The 21061-nt window shown below is 38.3% G+C and overlaps 1 non-coding gene across 1 annotated transcript; it reads left to right on the top strand.

The window, feature by feature from the left end:
• Positions 1 to 2459: 2459 nt before the first annotated feature.
• On the top strand, positions 2460 to 2563 carry LOC148576952 (small nucleolar RNA R71). The gene has a single exon (XR_015904518.1). It is a non-coding gene; the product is annotated as a small nucleolar RNA R71 (small nucleolar RNA).
• Positions 2564 to 21061: the final 18498 nt, after the last annotated feature.

Here is a 21061-nt window from a genome sequence, read left to right as displayed (position 1 = left end):
TATTTATTTATGAATTCCAACTAACTAACTAACTATTGGTGGGTCCTTATATGCATTTTGGTGGCACCATGGGGTGACACCAAACTTAGTTTGAAGCAATGTGATGAAAAGTTTTGTTCAAAGCTCCCAAGACTAGCATGCATCTTGGTTCGCTTTGAACACCAAACTTGTTCTTCACTATATACTGCATGATAAAGATTTCACCAAATGTTTGTCAAGTTTGGATTGGAATTCATAAACATTGATTTATTCATTATTTTAAAAACATATAAAACATGGGTTGCCTCCCATGAAGCGCTTCTTTAGCGTCACTAGCTTGACGTTTTTCCTTCATCAGGGTGGTTGGTAGTGCTTAAAGTCCTCCCCTCTTGCTGGGGACTTGTATCCATTGGTTGGATCAATGATCTCCACATGTTCTAGGGAAAGAACTCTGTTGATAGTGAAGACCTTAGGTAACTGAGATGGTACAGTAGGGAGATTAGGGGGAATATCTGGGAAGTAAGCTGAGACAACTCTATCCCCTGGAGAGAAGTCTTCTGTAGGGATCTTCTTGTTCCTCCATTTCCTTCGTACCTTCTTCTTTGTTTCTTTTGAGGTTGCCTTCCCCTTGGTGACCTTTTTTTTCCAAGGAGTTGTGATGTTGTCTTCACATGCCTCTAGAGGTTTAGGTTCCTCCAATTTTTTCCTTGAGCTGTGGCAATTGCTGTTTTCCTTGTTTATCAATTGAGGGGGTTTCAGGATAAACTTGCTGTGCTTCAGTGCTTGTCTCCTCCTTCAGTGTCTCTTTATCGTTTGTGCTTAGTTCCTTGTCCTCTTGATCTGTTTCTTGTGAGAGTTTGAAGACATTGAAGCTGAGTCGTTCATCATGGATTCTCAATATTAGCTCCCCTTTTTCTACATCGATAAGTGCTCTGGCCGTAGCTAGGAATGGTCTTCCCAATATGATTGGGTGAGTGTGACTCTCTTCCATGTCCAGAATGACAAAGTCTGTTAGGAGAAAGTATTTCCCAACCTTTAGCAACACATTTTCCACCACTCCTATTGCTTGCTTTTGAGTTTTGTCAGCCAGTCTGATGATTACATCTGTGGGCATTATCTCATTAATCTGCAGCCTCTTAACTAGGGATAAAGGCAGTAAGTTGATGCTGGCCCCCAAATCACATAGTGCTCTATCGAACATAGTTTCACCTATGGCACAAGGGATGTGAAAACTCCCTGGGTCTCTTCTTTTTGTAGGCAGCTCAGGCTGAATAAGGGCACTACATTCCTTGTTCATTACTATAGTCTGGCCTCCTTTGAGTGAGCTTTTCCTGGGAAGAAGTTCCTTCATATACTTGATGAATACAGGCATTTGTTGAATTGCCTTGATGAATGGTATGTTTACATGCAGAGATGCAAATAAGTCTAGGAACCTTGAGTATATTCTCTTTCCCACAGCACCATTGAGCAGTTGAGGGAAGAGAGCATAGAGCTTCAGCAACTCTTGTTGTGAGATTTCTGGTTCTTGGTGATCTCTATCCTCCTCCTTTGTTGAGTTGTCTTCAGGTTGTTTGCACAGTTTGCCTTGCTTGTCTTCAGTCTCTTGATCACTCGTAGTGACCATCTTGCAATCTTCCCATCTTACTTTCTTTGCTTCTCCCTTGGGGTTTTTCTCCGTGTCACTTGGGAAGCTATCGGTAGGTTTGGGAATCTTCTCAGCTAAATATCCCACCTGGAATTCCAGCTTCCTAATGGTCTCCCCCTGGTTCTTAATATTGGCTCGCACTTCCTCTTTGAACACCTTATTTTCTTGAATCTCTTGGCATATTCCTTCAAGTAAGGCTTCAATCTTAGAGAGCTTGTCATGAATTGATGGGTGATTCGGAGCAGATGTGCTATTTTAGTTTTGATAAGCATATGAAGAAGTGTTGTTGTGGGGGTGTTGAGACGTCCTCTATGTGAATTGCGGGTGAACGGCATTGTTGTTGGAGTTGTAACGTCTCTGGTCTTGGTTTTGATCTTGCTCACTTCCCCACCCAAAGTTTGGGTGGTTTCTCCATCCAGGATTATAAGTCTTGGAGTATGGATCATAGTTTTTCCTTGGTGAATTCCCAATGTAGTTGGCTTGCTCCTGACTCCCCTCTGCTTCTTCATTCACTCCTTCTTGGATTGTTGATGAAGTGGAGATTGCTGCTACTTGGTTCATCTCCATCTTCTTGGTGAGGTCAGCCAGCTACTGGGTAATGAGCTTGTTTTGGGCCAACAGAGCATCTACATTGTTTAGCTCCATTACTCCTCTTGTGTTCCCTTTTTCGGAAGCATAGAAGTATTCGTTCTCTGCTACTGTTTCAATAACATCTATGGCTTCCTCAATGGTCTTCTTCTTGTTCAAAGATCCTTCAGATGAATGGTCCACGGCCTTCTTTAACTCATAAGAGAGCCCTTCATAGAAAATGTGCAGCTGCACCCATTCGTTGAACATGTCAGGTGGACACCTCCTTGTTAAGTCCTTGAACCTCTCCCATGCTTCATATAGAGTCTCACCATCTTGTTGCCTGAAAGTTTGGACCTCAGCTCTTAGCCTATTGATTCGTTGAGGAGGGTAAAATCTTGCTAAGAATTTATTCACCACGTCTTCCCAAGTTGTCAAGCTTTCCCTTGGGAAAGATTCTAGCCATTTGGCTGCCTTGTCCCTGAGTGAGAATGGAAATAAGAGCAGTCTATAGGCATCAAGATGAACACCATTAGACTTCACTGTGTCACATATTCTCAGGAAGGTGGTTAAATGTTGATTGGGGTCTTCTTGAACACTTCCTCCAAACGAATAGTTGTTCTGAACAAGGGTGATGAGCTGTGGTTTAAGTTCGAAGTTGTTGGCATGGATTGTGGGCTTTTGGATGCTACTTCCACAATTGCCTGGGTTTGGATTGATTTAAGAGCCCAAAACTCTTCTATCCTCCCCAGTATGATTTGCTCTACCTCCTCCCCCATGGTTGTGATCTTCTTCTTCATGATGGTTTTCCATGTTGTCTGCCATGTTTGTTTCAAAGAGTTCCTCTTCTTCCTCAGCACCAACCACTTTCTTTCCTCTTGCCTCCCTCCTTAATCTAAGGAAGGTCCTCTCAGGTTCAGAATCGAAGGAAGTTGAAGCCCCGCTTCTTCTCCCTGTCATACAACCATCAAGTGCAAGCAAGAAAAGATAGGTGCAGAAAGTATATGTGTCAGAATTACTGTTAGTTGTGGATGATGCAATATATCAAACAGTTAGTGGGTTAGCAAACAGAATTGAAAGTAACAAAGAAGAACAAAAGAGTAGAGGGGGAAGGGAAGAAGTTTAACTAAAACAAAAAGTAAATCACTCAACAGAAAATGAAATTCACAAAATAAAAATGCTCAATCTAGTGATCTTCCAATTTAATCATTGTTGATGCACAATCAATCCCCGGCAACGGCGCCATAAACTTGATGCGCGGAAAACTTGTCTTACAACAAATCTCCCTTCGGCAAGTGTACCGAATTTGTCGTCAAGTAAAAACTCACAATAGAGTGAGGTCGAATCCCACAGGGATTGATTGATCAAGCAACTTTAATTAGAAGAATGTTCTAGTTGAGCGAATCCAGAATTTGGGTTAAGAGTTGCAGAAAATAAAATGGTGGGAATGTAAATAACAGAAAAGTAAATGCTAGAATTAAAGGACTGGAAGCAAATGACTGAAAGTAAATTGCAGAATTGTAAATGGGAATGGGGGATTTGCTCATAAAAATAAATGGCAGAAATTAAAGAGAATGGGTAAGATCAGAGATGGAAAGTTCATTGGGCTTAGGAGATGTTGCAATTCTCCGGATCAAGTTCATTTTCATCTCTTCCTCAATCAATGCACTCATTGATCTCCTTGGCAATCTTAAGTGATTGAATTACAATTTCTTGCAATTCAATCTCTCAAATCTTGATCAATAGCCAATTCCTTGGTCAATTGCTCATGAGAAGAGATGAAGTATGGTCACTGATTATACCACATGCATTTCCCAAATCAAGTATTGAGAGGGTTATAGTCACATACCCATCCAAACCCAATTTGGTCCAGCATGAGAAAGCATTTCTAGCTTGATCTCTTCATTCCTCTTTCAAGGTTCAAAAGAGATCCAAGTTTGAATAGCTTCTCTTCCAAGATAACTACTCAATTGGATGAAGATCGAAAGCTTTCAAGTAAAATCAAGAGAAAAGATAGAAGAAGAATAATGAAAGTTAGTATTGATCCATCAAATTACAACAGAGCTCCCTAACCCAATGAAAGGGGTTTAGTTGTTCATAGCTCTTGAAAATGAAAACAAAGATGGAGAATACATCATAAAACTAGAAAATGCAGAGAAAGTAAAATACAGAGAGTAGTTCTCTTTTTCCAGCCTCTAGAACTCCCTTTTACAATTCAAAGCTACTCCTATATATACTACTCTTCTCAGCTTCTAGTTTGCTCTTCAAGTCTTGGGCCTTTGGATCTTGAGTTTGAAGCAGTTCTTTTCTTCATTTGGGCTTGGCTTTACTTGCAGGGAGAAAGTGCTAAGTGGGCAGAGACTTCAGCTCAGGGCGTTAGGGGTGTTGACATTTAGTGAAAGTATAAGTTCGAGAACGTTAGTGACACTTAACATTTTCACTAACGTTCCATTGTACCCCTTTGCCTCACGTTAGATCCCACGTTAACTAGGTTAACGTGGCTTCTAACGTGGCCTTGCCAACCTTCGAGAATGTTAGTGACACTCAACATTTTCACTAATGTTCCAGTGTGCCCCTTTTTGCTTCACGTTAAAGCTCCACGTTAACTAGGTTAACATGGCTTCTAACATGGCCTTGCCAACCTTCGAGAACGTTAGTGACACTCAACATTGTCACTAACGTTCCAATGTGCCCCTAGATCTCACGTTAGAGTCCACGTTAACTAGGTTAACGTGGCTTCTAACGTGGCCATTCTTTGCCATCCCAACGTTAGTGACAATGTTGAGTGTCACTAACGTTGGCTCATCATTCATTCCTCATCGTTAGCTTCCACGTTAACTAAGTTAACGTGGAAGTTAACGTGGCTCCTTGGGGGGTTGTGTGGTTGCTTCCAACGTTAGTGACAATGTTGAGTGTCACTAACATTGGCGACAATTCTCACTTCTTACGTTAGCTCCTACGTTAACCAAGTTAACGTGGGAGTTAACGTGGTGTGTTGCATCCTTAGGCCAACGTTAGTGACAATGTTAAATGTCACTAACGTTGGCTTCTCTTCCCCCTTTTAACGTTAGAGGCCACGTTAACTAGGTTAACATGGGCTCTAACGTGGCCACTCATGAGTGTTTGCCAACGTTAGTGACAATGTTAAGTGTCACTAACGTTGGCTTAACTTCCCTTTTCCACGTTAGAGTTCACGTTAACTTAGTTAATGTGACTCTTAATGTGGGCAATGATGTCTATGAGAGTGTCATTGGCAATCACTTTTCTCATTAACCTTGCAAGTTTCCTCCGTTTCCTTGCTTCCTTTGGTCCTGAAATCAAGCAATAGAGTGCATCAAAGTTCTAGTCCAAGTCATGGGCAATGCAACATACAATTTGTCACTAAACTTATGCAAAATCCTCATGAAATAATGTAAAATGCACAATGTATGCTTGAGTCAAGGTGTAAGTGAATATCTACCCAAAACTAGCTTATTTCCTAAGGAAATGCATGAAACTAACCTAAAAACAGTAAAGAAAAGGTCAGTGAAACTGGCCAAGATGCCCTGGCATCAAGACCCTATTTTTAGAACAAAATTTCACTGATTTTAATCTAAACTTTTATGTTAAGTCTGCTTGAAGTTGTATTTAGAACATGGTTTTTGAGCTAAAGAACAGACAACCTGTGAGACTTTGAGCCTTTATACATGGTTACATTATTTAACCATAATTATTTTATTCTTGTGTGTTTACTTCTCTATGATTGTAATTTATATTTTGTTTCATCCTATATGTCCAATGTTAATAAATTTATATGCCTTCATATGATTGAGGCCATTATTTGTTTAGCTCACTTATCCTAAATAAGCCTACCCTTGCAATTACCTTTGTTAGCCACTTTGAGCCTTTAAATCCCATTTGTTCTTTATTTTACCACATTACTAGCCTTAAGCGGAAAAATAATTTTATATCCCAATTGAATCTTTGGTTAGCTTAAGATAGAATTGTGTGTTAATTAAGTATGGGAAAATTGTGGGAACAAAAGATAATAAAGGAATGTGTCATGATGATATAATGGGAATTTGGGTACCTACTCATGTGAAACTATAAGAATTAAAAATCTATGTGCATTGATAAGCTATGTTTATTTTTATATTTATGTTCAAAAAAAAATAAAAAAATAAAAAAATAAAAAAATAAAAATAAAATCCAAAAATATTCAATAATTAAATAAGGGGACAAAATTACCCCAATGTTAAGTTAAGAATTCAAAGATCAGTGTATGTATGATAAAATTAAAATAAAAGTTGATACATGAGTAAGGAATGTGAAAGGAAAATTTTGGGTAGCTAGGTATGAAATTTAAGTTATATAGAATGTACATATGTGTGGGTTAAAGCTTAGGTTAATTAAAGATTCAATTTATAAGCTTACTTAACCATATATGTATCCTTACCCTGACCTTGGCCCCATTACAACCTTGAAAAGACCTCATGATGTTTGCATTGGTATATTAAATGTTGTTGATTGGTTAGGTGAAGAACAAAAATTAGAAAGCATGATTAGAGAAGGATAGAGTGATTACCCTATACACTAGAGAGATTAGAGCATACATACATCATCAGTGAGGGTTCAATGCTTAAATTCTATGTTCCCTGCTTTCATGAGTTACCTTCTTGCATTTTTATCTGTTGTTACTATATAAGAATTGAATTAGTGGAATTTGATTTGTGATTGTCTTGAAGAGCTTATTTACTTTTGACCAAGTGGACAAAAATCATATAGTTGCATTCACATATATAGGTTGCATTGCATTGCATGAGTTTTACATGTTCCTACTCATTTATTTTATCTCCTTCAACTAAGCATGAGGACATGCTAATATCTAAGTGTGGGGAGGTTGATAAACCATTATTTTATGGTTTATATTGTGTTTAATTGTGTGGTTTTATCAAATCTTTACCCACTTATTCATTAAATAAGCATGCATTTATAATTCCTTCCTAAAAATGCTTTATGGTTGAAAATTTGCTTCCTAAAACTTTTAATTTTGTATTTTAATTCTTCTTTATTCCATTCGATGCCGTGATCTGTGTGTTAAGTGTTTCAGGCTTTATAGGGCATGAATGACTTGGAGATTAGAAAGGAAGCTCGCAAAAATGGAAGGAACACAAGAAATTAAGGAGATGACCAGCGAGAAGTGACGCGGGCGCATGGCTCACGCGACCACACGACATAGAGGAAATTACAGTGATGCGGACGCATGACTCACGTGACCGCGCGGATTGGAAACTACACCAGTGACGCGAAGGCGTGGATGACGCGCACGCGTGGCAAGGCGAAACGCTGGATGACGCGAATGCCTGCATGACGCGATCGCGTGACGTGCGCGTTCTGCAGAATCTGCAGAATTCGCTGGGGGCGATTTTGGGCCCTGTTTTGACCCAGTTTTCGGCCCAAAAAAGCAGATTAGAGCCAGGGAACATGCGAAGACAAAAAATAACATTCATTCCGCCTAATTTTTAGTTTTTAGATCTGATTTTTCCTCTCCTCTAGGTTTTCTCTCTACACATTCATAGTTCTTAGGATTTTGATTTTATTGTGTTTTGGATTGGGATATTGAGAAGAGTTATTACCTCCGTCAGAACTTCATCATTCTAGTTTGTTTTCCTTACTTGTCTCTTACTCTTCCATGTCTTCAATTTATTCAGAATTACTATTGGATTATTTTTAGAATTTATTAAAACAAGAACCACTTTTATTTTTAATTGATCTTTTTTATTATTATTTATCATGTCTTTCTTTATTTCCCTTTCTTATGTTGTGAAGTTTACATTTATAATGAGCGAGTAGTTCCATAACTTGATTGGAAGTTGATTGAAAGGAGGACCTTGAGTTGGAATGCTCAAGAGAAAAATTGTAATTGGGTTTATTGTTGGATTATCCTCTAGTCACTGACACTAATCCTTTCCAAGAGAGAGGATTGGAACTTGTGAATAGAAATAGCTTTCCAACTTGCTTGACTTTCCCCTACCTAGTAAGGGATAACTAAGCAGAACAACCTTCAATCATCAATTAATCTTGAGAGTACTCCAACAAGAATAGGGCTTCCAACTAATCTACTCCCAGTCAAGGTTTTTATTAATATTACATAATTTCTCTGATTTAATTTCCTGTTTATCAACTCAAACCATTTTAGAAAACATCTGATTAATAAAATAGCACACCTTTCTGTAACTCGTTGGGAGACGACCTGGGATTCACACTCCCAGTATTTTAATTTTAATTTTGTGACAACCCTTCTAAATTGATAAGCATATTTTTGGTTGGTTAAGAACTGTACTTGCAACGTATCTCTTATAACAATTTCTTAACTCGCCAATTTCCACCACGTTAGACACTCATCATCATTCTCACCTATGAACGCGTGCCTGACAACCACCTCCGTTCTATCTGCAATAGCTTGAGTGCATATCTCTTGGGTTTCTAATCTAAGATTAGAACCTTCGTGGTATAGGCTAGAATTATTGGTGGCCATTCTTGAGATCCGGAAAGTCTAAACCTTTTCTGTGGTATTTCGAGTAGGATCTGGGATGGGATGACTGTGACGAGCTTCAAACTCGCTAGTGTTGGGCGTAGTGACAGACGCAAAAGGATCAATGGATCCTATTCCAATATGAGTCGGAACCGACAGATGATTAGCCGTGCGGTGACAGTGCATGTGGACCATTTTCACTGAGAGGACGGACGGTAGCCATTGACAACGGTGATCCCCTAACATACAGCTTGCCATAGAAGGGAGTATGAATGATTGGATGAAGGCAATAGGAAAGCCGAGGTTCAGAAGGAACAAAGTATCTTCATATTCTTATCTGAAATCCCACCAATGAATTACATAAGTGCTTCTATCTTATTTTCTGTCTTTATTATATTTCAATTATCAAAATCCCATAACCATTTGAATCTGCCTGACTGATATTTACAAGGATGACCATAGCTTGCTTCAAGCCGACAATCTCCGTGGGATCGACCCTTACTCACGTAAGGTATTACTTGGATGACCAAGTGCACTTGCTGGTCAGCTGCACGGAGTTGTGTGAAAAGTGTGCGATCACGATTCCGTGTACCAAGTTTTTGGCGCCGTTGCCGGGGATTGTTCGAGTTTGGACAACTGACGGTTCATCTTGTTGCTCAGATTAGGTAATTTTATTTTAATTTTAAGCTTTTTGTTTTTTTATTATTTTTATTTTCAAAAAATTTTCAAAAAAAAAATCTTGTTCTTTAGAGTTTTTAAGAATGAATTCTAGAGTTTCATGAGATACGTTGAATCCTGGCTGGCTGTTAAGCCATGTCTAATTTTTTGGACCAAGGGTTCACTTATCCTTAGAAGAGCTTCTTTGTCTTTCTCATCAATTTAGCTGTTGTATGCAATGTTTTGCTGAAGCTTGGCTGGCCATTGGCCATGTCTAGTATTTTGGACCAAAGCTTTCACTGAAAGCTTGGCTAGCTAGTAAGCCATGTCTAATTCCTAGACCGGAGCTTTAGACTAACATTGCATGATTCCTGGAATTCGTATTAAAAATTTTGAAATCCTTATCTTTTTTTTCTTTTTCCAAATAATTTTCGAAAAATTCAAAAAAATATTTTTAATAAAATCACAAAAATAAAAAAATTAATTTATGTTTCTTGTTTGAGTCTAGTGTCACATTTTAAGTTTGGTGTCTTGCATGTTTTTTATTTTTTAATATATGCATTAGGTTCTTCAATGATCTTCAAGTCGTTCTTGGTGATTTTATTTGGTCTGATCTTTAAATTCTCTTATTTTGTGTCTTTTGTTGTTTTTCATATGCATTTTCAAATTGTTATTGTCCCTAGTATACAAACTTCTAAGTTTGGTGTCTTGCATGTCTTTGTTTTCCTGAAAAATTTTCAAAAATGTGTTCTTGCATGCATTGTTTATTTAACCTTAGTTTTTCATGTTTAATTTCATTCTGTTGTTTTTCTCTCTCATCATGAAAAATTCAAAAATATATCTTTTCAAGTTAATAGCACAGAGAATTGAAGATTCAAAACATGCAGCAGAGGAATTATAGAGAAAAAGCTGGGCGTTCAAAACGCCTAGTGAAGAAGGAAAACTGGCGTTTAAATGCCAGCCAGGGTACCTGCCTGGGCGTTAAACGCCCAAAAGGGTAGTATTTTGGGCGTTAAATGCCAGAATGGATACCATTCTGGGCGTTTAATGCCAGGATAGCAGCAAGGAGGTAATTTTGTTTTCAATTCAAATCTTTTTCAATTTTGAAAGTTTTAAAACTAATTTTTCAAAATCTTATCATTTTTGTATCCTCTCTTGTCAATCATATCTTTTTCAAAATCAATTCTTTTAAATTATTTTTCAAAATCTTTTTCAAAATCACTTAACCACTTTCTCACTATTAATTTTCGAAAACCATCAACCACTTTTTCAAAATTCCTTTTAATTAATTTAAATTTTTAATTTTGTTTTCGAAAATTCTTCTTCCTCCTCACCTTTTTCTATTTAAGGACTACACTCCTCCTCAATTAGCAATTCATACTATCTCTCCTTCTTCATATGTTCGAATTCTTACCTACCTACCTCATCCCTCTGTTCCTATTTTCCTCTGACACCTCAAGGAATCTCTATACTGTGACATAGAGGATTCCATACTTTCTTGTTCTCTTCTCTTTCATATGAGCAGGAACAAAGACAAAGGTATTCTTGTTGAAGCTGATCCTGAACCTGAAAGGACCTTGAAGAGGAAGCTAAGAGAAGCTAAAGCACAACTCTCTGGAGAGGACCTGACAGAAATTTTTGAAAAGGAAGAAGACATGACAGCCAAAAATAATAACAATGACAACAATACAAGGAAGATGCTTGGTGACTTCACTGCACCCTCTTCTGACTTCTGTGGAAGGAGCATCTCAATTCCTGCAATTGGAGCAAACAACTTTGAGCTTAAGCCTCAATTAGTTTCTCTGATGCAGCAGAATTACAAGTATCATGGACTTCTATTGGAAGATCCTCATCAGTTTCTAGCTGAATTCATGCAAATCTGTGACACTGTCAAGACCAATGGGGTTGACCCTGAGGTCTACAGACTTATGCTTTTCCCCTTTGCAGTAAGAGACAGAGCTAGAACATGTTTGGACTCACAACCTAAAGAAAGCCTGACTCTTGGGAAAACCTGGTCAATGCCTTCTTGGCAAAGTTCTTTCCACCTCAAAAATTGAGTAAGCTTAGAGTGGAAGTCCAAACCATCAGACAGAAGGAAGGCGAATCCCTCTATGAAGCTTGGGAAAGATACAAGAAATTGATCAGAAGGTGTCGTTCTGGCATGCTTTCAGAATGGAGCATCATGTGCATATTCTATGATGGTCTGTTCGAACTGTCCAAGATGTCATTAGACAACTCTGCTGGTGGATCTCTTCATTTGAAGAAGACGCCTGAAGAAGCCCATGAACTCATTGAAATGGTTGCAAATAACCAATTTGTGTACACTTCTGAAAGAAATCTTGTGAACAATGGGACAACTCAAAAGAAAGGAGTTCTTGAGATTGATACTCTGAATGCCATATTGACTCAGAACAAAATATTGACTTAGCAAGTCAATATGATTTCTCAGAGTCTGTCTAAAATGCAAGCTGCATCAGGCAGTACTAAGGAGGCTTCCTCTGAAGAAGAAGCTTATGATCCTGAGAATTCTGCAATGGCAGAGGTGAATTATATGGGAGAACCCAATGGAAACACCTATAATCCTTCATGGAGAAATCATCCAAATCTCTCATGGAAGGACCAACAGAAGCCTCAACAATGCTTCAACAATAATAATGGTGGAAGAAATAAGTTTAGCAATAGCAAGCCTTCTCCATCATCTTCTCAGCAACAGACAGAGAATTCTGAGCAGAGTCTCTCTGGCTTAGCAGCCATAGTCTTTGATCTATCTAAAACCACACTAAGTTTCATGACTGAAACAAGGTCCTCCATTAGAAATTTGGAGGCACAGGTGGGTCAGCTGAGTAAGAAAGTTACTAAACTCCCTCCTAGTGCTCTCCCAAGCAATACAGAAGAGAATCCCAAGAGAGAGTGCAAGGCCATAAACAAGTCCCACATGGCCGAATGCATAGAGGAGGGAAAGGCAATGATTTCCACTGAGGAAGACCTCAATGGGTGTCCCCTGGCCTCCAAGGAGTTCCCTAATGAGGAACCAAAGGAATCTGATTCTCATATAGAGACCATAGAGATTCCAATGTACCTACTTCTGCCATTCATGAGCTCTGATGAGTATTCTTCCTCTGAAGAGGATGAAGATATTGCTGAAGAGCAAGTTGCTAAGTATCTTAGAGCAATCATGAAGCTTAATGCCAAGTTATTTGGTAATGAGACTTGGGAGAATAAACCTCCATTGCTCATCAATGAACTGAATACCTTGGTTAGGCAGAAATTACCTCAGAAGAAACCGGACCCTGGAAAGTTCTCAATACCTTGTACCATAGGCACCATGACCTTTGAGAAGGCTCTGTGTGACCTGGGATCAAGTATAAACCTCATGCCCCTCTCTGTAATATAAAAACTAGGGATCCTTGAGGTACAAGCTACAAGAATCTCACTAGAGATGGTAGATAATTCAAGAAAACAGTCTTATGGACTTGTAGAGGATGTCTTGGTGAAGGTTGAAGGCCTTTACATCCTTACTGATTTCATAATCCTGGAAACTGGGAAGAATATGGATGATTCCATCATCCTTGACAGACCCTTCCTAGCCACAGCAAAAGTTGTGATTGATGTTGACAGAGGAGAGTTGGTCCTTCAAGTGAATGAGGACTACCTTGTGTTTAAGGCTCAAGGATCTCCCTCTATAACCATGGAGAGAAAGCATGAAAAGCTTCTCTCAAAGCAGAGTCAAATAGAGCCCCCACATTCAAACTTTAGGTTTAGTGTTGGGAGGCCATCATCATGCTCTGAGTATTTGTGAGGCTCCATGAGAGCCCACTATCAAGCTATTGACATTAAAGAAGTGCTTATTGGGAGGCAACCCAATTTTATTCAATTATATTTATTTATTTTCCATTGTTATTTTATATTTTCTTTAGGTTGATGATCATGTGAAGTCACAAAAACAACTGAAAAAGCAAAAACAGAATGAAAAACAGCATTAAAAATAGCACACCCTGGAGGAGGAGCTTACTGGCATTTAAACACCAGTAAGGGTAGCAGAATGGGCGTTAAACGCCCAGTCTGCCACCATTCTGGGCGTTTAACGCCAGAAAAGGGCACCAGACTGGCGTTTAATGCCAGAAAAGGGCAACAAGCTGGCGTTTAACGCCAGAAAGGGAAGAAAAGCTGGCGTTAAACGCCAGAAATGGGCAGCAACCTGGCGTTTAATACCAGGATTGGCACTCCAAGGGGCGTTTACATGCCAACATGGTGCAGGGATGAGAAATCCTTGACACCTCAGGATCTGTGGACCCCACAGGATCCCTACCTACCTCAACTCTCTCCATCTCTTCTTCACACATTTCCATAACACCCTTTTCCAAATACCCCTCACCAATCATCTCCATTTCTCTTCCCCATCACATCTTCACCAATCACCTCCACCCACTCTTCCCCAAAAACCCCACCAACCTCACAATTCAAATTCAAATACTTTCCTCCCAAACCCAACCCCTAATACATGAAAACCCCCCCTCTCTCTCTCTCACCCTATAAATCCCCCCTTCACTACCTTCATTTTCACACATCATACGCACTTCTCTCCAACTTGGCCGAACCTACACCAACCCTCCATCTCCTCCATTTTCTTCTTCTTCTACTCACTTCTTTCTTCCTTTGCTCGAGGACGAGCAAACCTTTTAAGTTTGGTGTGGTAAAAGCATCGCTTTTTGTTTTTCCATAACCATTTATGGCACCTAAGGCCAGAGAAACCTCTAGAAAGAGGAAAGGGAAAGCAAAAGCTTCCACATCTAAGTCATGGGAGATGGAGAGATTCATCTCAAAGGTTCATCAAGACCACTTCTATCAAGTCGGAATCTTAATGGTTCAAGAGTTCTATGCTAATGCATGGATCACCAAAAACCATCATCAAAGTGTGAACCCGGACCCAAAGAATTGGCTTACAATGGTCCGGGAAAAATACTTAGATTTCAGTCCGGAAAATGTAAGATTGGCATTCAACTTGCCAATAATGCAAGGAGATGCACGCCCCTACACTAGAAGGGTCAACTTTGATCAAAGATTGGACCAAGTCCTTATGGACAATTGTGTGGAAGGCGCTCAATGGAAGAGAGATTCAAGAGGGAAGCTGGTTCAACTAAAAAGGCTTGACCTCAAGCTAGTGGCTAGGGGATGGTTGGAGTTCATCCAACGCTCAATCATTCCCACTAGCAACCGGTCTGAAGTTACTATAGACCGGGCTATCATGATCCATAGCATCATGAATGGAGAGGAAGTAGAAGTTCATGAGGTTATATCCCTAGAACTCTACAAGGTGGCGGACAAGTCCTCTACTTTGGCAAGGTTAGCCTTCCCTCATCTAATTTGTCACCTCTGCAATTCAGCTGGAATTGACATAGAGGAAGACATCCTCATTGATGAGGACAAGCCCATCACTAATAAAAGGATTGAGCAAGTAAGAGAGCCCACTCATGGACCTCAACAAGAGCATGAGGAAATTCCTCATCATGAAATCCCTGAGATGCCTCAAGGGATGCACTTCCCTCAATAAAATTATTGGGAGGAAATTAATACCTCCCTAGGAGAATTAAGTTCCAACATGGGACAACTAAGGGTGGAACACCAAGAGCATTCCATCCTCCTTCATGAAATTAGAGAAGACCAAAGAGCCATGAGGGAGGAGCAACAAAGGCAAGGAAGAGACATAGAGGAGCTCAAGCGTTCCATTCGATCTTCAAGAGGAAGAACTAGCCGCCATCACTAAGGTGGACCCGTTCTTTAATCTCATTGCTCTTATTTTTCTGTTTTTCGAAAATTATGCTTTATGCTCTATCTATGTTTGTGTCTTTATTACATGATCATTAGTGTCTAGGTCTTAAAGCTATGAATGTCCTATGAATCCATCACCTTTCTTAAATGAAAAATGTTTTTAATTGCAAAAGAAAAAGAAGTACATGAATTTCGAATTTTAAAATAGTTTAATTATTTTGATGTGGTGGAAATACTTTTTGTTTTCTGAATGAATGCTTGAATAGTGCATATTTTTGAATTTGTTGTTTATGAATGTTAAAATTGTTGGCTCTTGAAAGAATGATGAAAAAGGAAAAATGTTATTGATAATCTGAAAAATCATAAAATTGATTCTTGAAGCAAGAAAAAGCATTGAAAAGCTTGCGAAAAAAATGGCAAAAAAATAAAAGAAAAAGAAAGAAAAAGAAAAAGCAAGTAGAAAAAGCCAATAGCCCTTTAAACCAAAAGGCAAGGGTAAAATAAAAAGGATGCAAGGCTTTGAGCATCAGTGGATAGGAGGGTCCAAAGGAATAAAAATCCTGGCCTAAGCGGCTAAACCAAGTTGTCCCTAACCATGTGCTTGTGGCGTGAAGGTGTCAAGTGAAAGCTTGAGACTGAGCGGTTAAAGTCGTGGTCCAAAGCAAAAGAGTGTGCTTAAGAGCTCTTGACACCTCTAATTGGGGACTCTAGCAAAGCTGAGTCACAATCTAAAAAGGTTCACCCAGTTATGTGTCTGTGGAATTTATGTATCCGGTGGTAATACTGGAAAACAAAATGCTTAGGGTCACGGCCAAGACTCATAAAGTAACTGTGTTCAAGAATCAACATACTGAACTAGGAGAATCAATAACACTATCTGAATTCTGTGTTCCTATAGAAGCCAATCATTCTGAACTTCAAAAGATAAAATGAGATGCCAAAACTATTTATAAGCAAAAAGCTAAGAGCCCCGCACATCTAATTAAGACTGATCTTCATAGATATTTTCGGAATTTATTGTATATTCTCTTCTTTTTATCCTACCTTGTTTTTAGTTGCTTGGGGACAAGCAACAATTTAAGTTTGGTGTTGTGATGAGCGGATAATTTATACGCTTTTTGACATTGTTTTTAGGTAGTTTTCAGTATGTTTTAGTTACTTTTTATTATATTTTTATTAGTTTTTCAATAAAAATCACATTCCTAGACTTTACTATGATTTTGTGTGTTTATCTGTGATTTCAGGTATTTTCTGACTGAAATTGAGGGACCTGAGCAAAAATCTGATTCAGAGGCTGAAAAAGGACTGCAGATGCTGTTGGATTCTGACCTCCATGCACTCGAAATGGATTTTCTCGAGCTACAGAAGCCAAATTGGCGAGCTCTCAATTGCGTTGGAAAGTAGACATCCTGGGCTTTCCAGCAATATATAATAGTCTATACTTTGCTCGCGTTTTGATAACGCAAACTGGCATTTAAACGCTAACTTTCTACCCTATTCTGGCGTTAAACGCCAGAACTGGAATAAAAGATGGAGTTAAACGCCCAAACTGGCACCAGAGCTGGTGTTTAACTCCAAGAAAAGTCTCTACATGTGAAAGCTTCACCAAGTGGGCCCAGAAGTGGATTTCTGCATTAATTACTTATTTCTGTAAAGCCTAGGCTACTAGTTCATTATAAATAGGACCTTTTACTATTGTATTTTCATCTTGGGAACACATTATGTAACTTTTACGTTCTGAGACTGATGAGCGGATAATTTATACGCTTTTTGACATTGTTTTTAGTATATTTTTAGTAGGATCTAGTTACTTTTAGGGATGTTTTCATTAGTTTTTATGTTAAATTCATATTTCTGGACTTTACTATGAGTTTGTGTGTTTTTCTTTGATTTCAGGTATTTTCTAGCTGAAATTGAGGGACTTGAGCAGAAATCAGATTCAGAGGTTGAAGAAGGACTGCTGATGCTGTTGGATTCTGACCTCCCTGCACTCAAAGTGGATTTTCTGGAGCTACAGAACTCGAAATTGCACGCTTTCAATTGCGTTGGAAAGTAGACATCCAGGGCTTTCCAGCAATGTATAATAGTCCATACTTTGGCCAAGAATAGATGACGTAAACTGGCGTTCAACGCCAGCTTTCTACCCAAATCTGGCGTCCAGCGCCAGAAAAGGAGCCAAAACCAGAGTTGAATGCCCAAACTGGCACAAAAGCTGGCGTTCAACTCCAAAAAAGACCTCTACACGTGCAACACTCAAGCTCAGCCCAAACACACACCAAGTGGGCCCCGGAAGTGGATTTATGCATCAATTACTTACTCATGTAAACCCTAGTAGCTAGTTTATTATAAATAGGGCCTTTTACTAGTCTTTTTAGAACATCCTGGATCCTGGATTGTATTTGGATCCTGTGATCACGTTTTAGGGGGCTGGCCATCTCGGCCATGCCTGGACCTTTCACTTATGTATTTTTAACGGTAGAGTTTCTACACTCCATAGATTAAGGTGTGGAGCTCTACTGTTCCTCAAAGATTAATGCAAAGTACTACTGTTTTCTATTCAATTCATCTTATTTCGCTTCTAAGATATCCATTCGCACCCAAGAACGTGATGAAGGTGATGATTAAGTGTGACGCTCATCACCATTCTCCCCTATGAATACGTGCCTGACAAACACTTCCGTTCTACATGAAATAAGCTAGAATGAATATCTTTTAGATCTCCTAACCAGAATCTTCGTGGCATAAGCTAGAATGATGGCGGCATTCAAGAGAATCCGGAAAGTCTAAACCTTGTCTGTGGTATTCCGAGTAGGATTCAATGATTGAATGACTGTGACGAGCTTCAAACTCGCGATTGTTGGGCGTTAGTGACAGACGCAAAAGGAGGGTGAATCCTATTCCAGCATGATCGAGAACCGACAGATGATTAGCCGTGCTGTGACAGAGCATGTGAGCATATTTTTCACTGAGAGGAGGGGATGTAGCCACTGACAACGGTGATGCCCTTGCATAAAGCCAGCCATGGAAAGGAGTAAGACTGATTGGATGAAGATAGCAGGAAAGCAGAGGTTCAGAGGAACGAAAAGCATCTCCATTCGCTTATCTGAAATTCCTACCAATGAATTACATAAGTACCTTTATCCCTATTTTATTAATTAATTTCAAAAACCTCATTATCAATTTATATCTGCCTAACTGAGATTTGCAAGGTGACCATAGCTTGCTTCATACCAACAATCTCCGTGCGATTCGACCCTTACTCACGTAAGGTATTACTTGGACGACCCAGTGCACTTGCTAGTTAGTTGTATCAAAGTTGTGAACCATGGTATCGGCACCATGTTCTTGGCGCCATTGCCAGGGAAAGAAAGAGCCATGAATTTTACATAATTAAAGTGTAATCACGATTACGCGTACCAAGTTGCTCACGTTGCCAGGGATTGTTCGAGCCTGGACATCACAATTTCGTGCACCAAGTTTTTGGCGCCGTTGCCGGGGATTGTTCGAGTATGGACAACTGACGGTTTATCCTGTTGCTCAGATTGGGTAACTTTCTTTTCGTTTTCTTTTCAAAAATTTTTCAAAAATATTTCAAAAATTTTCTCATCTGTTTTCGAAAAAAAAAATTTTTTTTCAAAAATATATTTTTCTTCAGAATTTTTAAGAATGAATTCTAGTGTTTCACGAAGCATGCGAAGCCTGGCTGGCTGTAAAGCCATGTCTAAATTTATTTGGACTGAGGCAGCAATTTGTTATCAAGAGCAAGCTAGTTGTTGCTAATCCACCTGCTGCTGTTCCTGATTCACCTGCTGAAGCTTGGCTGGCCATTAGCCATGTCTAGTGTTTTGGACCAGAGCTTTCATTGAAAGCTTGGCTGGCTAGTGAGCCATGTCTAATTCCTGGACTGAAGCTTTAGACTAAGAATACAAGATTCCTGGAATTCATGTTAAAAATTTTGGAATCCTTATTTTTTCTTTTTCATATAATTTTCGAAAAAATCCAAAAAAATTAGAAAATCAAAAAAATCAAAAACATTTTTTGTGTTTCTTGTTTGAGTCATGAGTCATGTCATAAGTTTGGTGTCAGTTGCATGTGCATCTTGCATTTTTCGAAAATTCATGCATTCATAGTGTTCTTCATAATCTTCAAGTTGTTCTTGGTAAGTCTTCTTGCTTGATCTTTGCATTTGCATGTTTTGTGTCTTTTCTTGTTTTTCATATGCATTCTTGAATTCTTAGTGTCTAAGCATTAAAGAATTCTAAGTTTGGTGTCTTGCATGTTTTCTTTGCATTAAAAATTTTTTCAAAATTGTGTCTATGATGTTCATCTTGACATTCATAGTGTTCTTGGTGTTCATCTTGACATTCATAGCATTCTTGCATGCATCACATGTTTTGATCTAAAAATTTCATGCATTGCATCTCTTTAGTGTTTTTCTCTCTCATCATAAAAATTTCAAAAAATCAAAAAAATATCTTTCCCATTTTCTCTCATCAAATTCGAAAATTTGGATTGACTTTTTCAAAAATTTTTAAAATCAAATTGTTTCTCATGAGTCAAATCAAATTTTCAATTTGAAAATCTTATCTTTTTCAAAATCTTTTTTAAAAATCAAATCTTTTTCAAAATTCTTAGTTATTTTCGAAAATTCCAAAAATATTTTTCAAAAATCTTTTTCTTATTTTTATACCAAATTTTCGAAAATAACAATAACAATTAATGTTTTGATTCAAAAATTTCAAGTTTGTTACTTGCTTGTTAAGAAAGATTCAAACTTTGAGTTCTAGAATCATATCTTGTGATTTCTTATGAATCAAGTCATTAATTGTGATTTTAAAAATCAAATCTTTTTCAAAAAACTAATTTCTATCATATCTTTTCAAAAATATCTTCTTATCTTATCTTTTTCAAAAAATTTGATTTCAAAATATCTTTTCCAACTTCCTAACTTCTTATCTTTTCAAAATTTGTTTCAACTAACTAACTAACTTTTTGTTTGTTTCTTAACTTTTTCAAAACTATCTAACTAACTCTCTCTCTCTAATTTTCGAAAATATCTTCCCTCTTTTTCAAAAATTTCTTTTTAATAAACTAATTATTTTTATCTTTGATTTTTCAAAAATTACTAACCTTTTTCAAAAAACTATATTCGAAAATCACTAACGCTTTTTCAAAAAATTATTTTCGAAAATTCTCCCTCTCCCATCTTATTCTATTTATTTACTCATCTACTAACATCTCATCTCACATCTCAACCCTCCTCACAGTTGTGTTTCTTCCATTATATTACATTCTTTGTCTCCCCCTCTTCTTCTACTCACACAAGGATCCCTATACTGTGGTATAAAGGATCCATATTATTATTATTATTTTTTCTGTACCCTCTTCTTTGTCATATGAGCAGGAGCAAGGACAAGAATATTCTTGTTGAAGCAGATCCAGAACCTGAAAGGACTCTGAAGAGAAAATTAAGAGAAGCTAAATTACAACAATCCAGAGATAACCTTTTAGAAATTTTTGAACAGGAAGAGGAGATGGCAGCCGAAAATAATAATAATGTAAGGAAGATGCTTGGTGACTTTACTGCACCTAATTCCAATTTACATGGAAGAAGCATCTCCATTCCTGCCATTAGAGCAAATAACTTTGAGCTGAAACCTCAATTAGTTTCTCTGATGCAGCAGAACTGCAAGTTTTATGGACTTCCATCTGAAGATCCTTTTCAGTTCTTAACTGAATTCTTGCAGATATGTGATACTATTAAGACTCATGGAGTAGATCCCGAAGTCTACAGGCTCATGCTTTTCCCTTTTGCCGTAAGAGACAGAGCTAGATTATGGTTGGATTCTCAACCCAAAGACATCCTGAACTCTTGGGATAAGCTAGTCACGGCTTTCTTAGCCAAGTTCTTTCCTCCTCAAAAGCTGAGC

Source organism: Arachis ipaensis, chromosome B1 (genome assembly GCF_059453495.1).
Source record: "Arachis ipaensis isolate K30076 ecotype BB chromosome B1, ASM5945349v1, whole genome shotgun sequence".
Taxonomy (NCBI): Eukaryota; Viridiplantae; Streptophyta; class Magnoliopsida; order Fabales; family Fabaceae; genus Arachis; species Arachis ipaensis.
The sequence above is the reverse complement of the archived record's forward strand: the minus strand, read 5'-3'. Positions and strand labels throughout refer to the sequence as shown.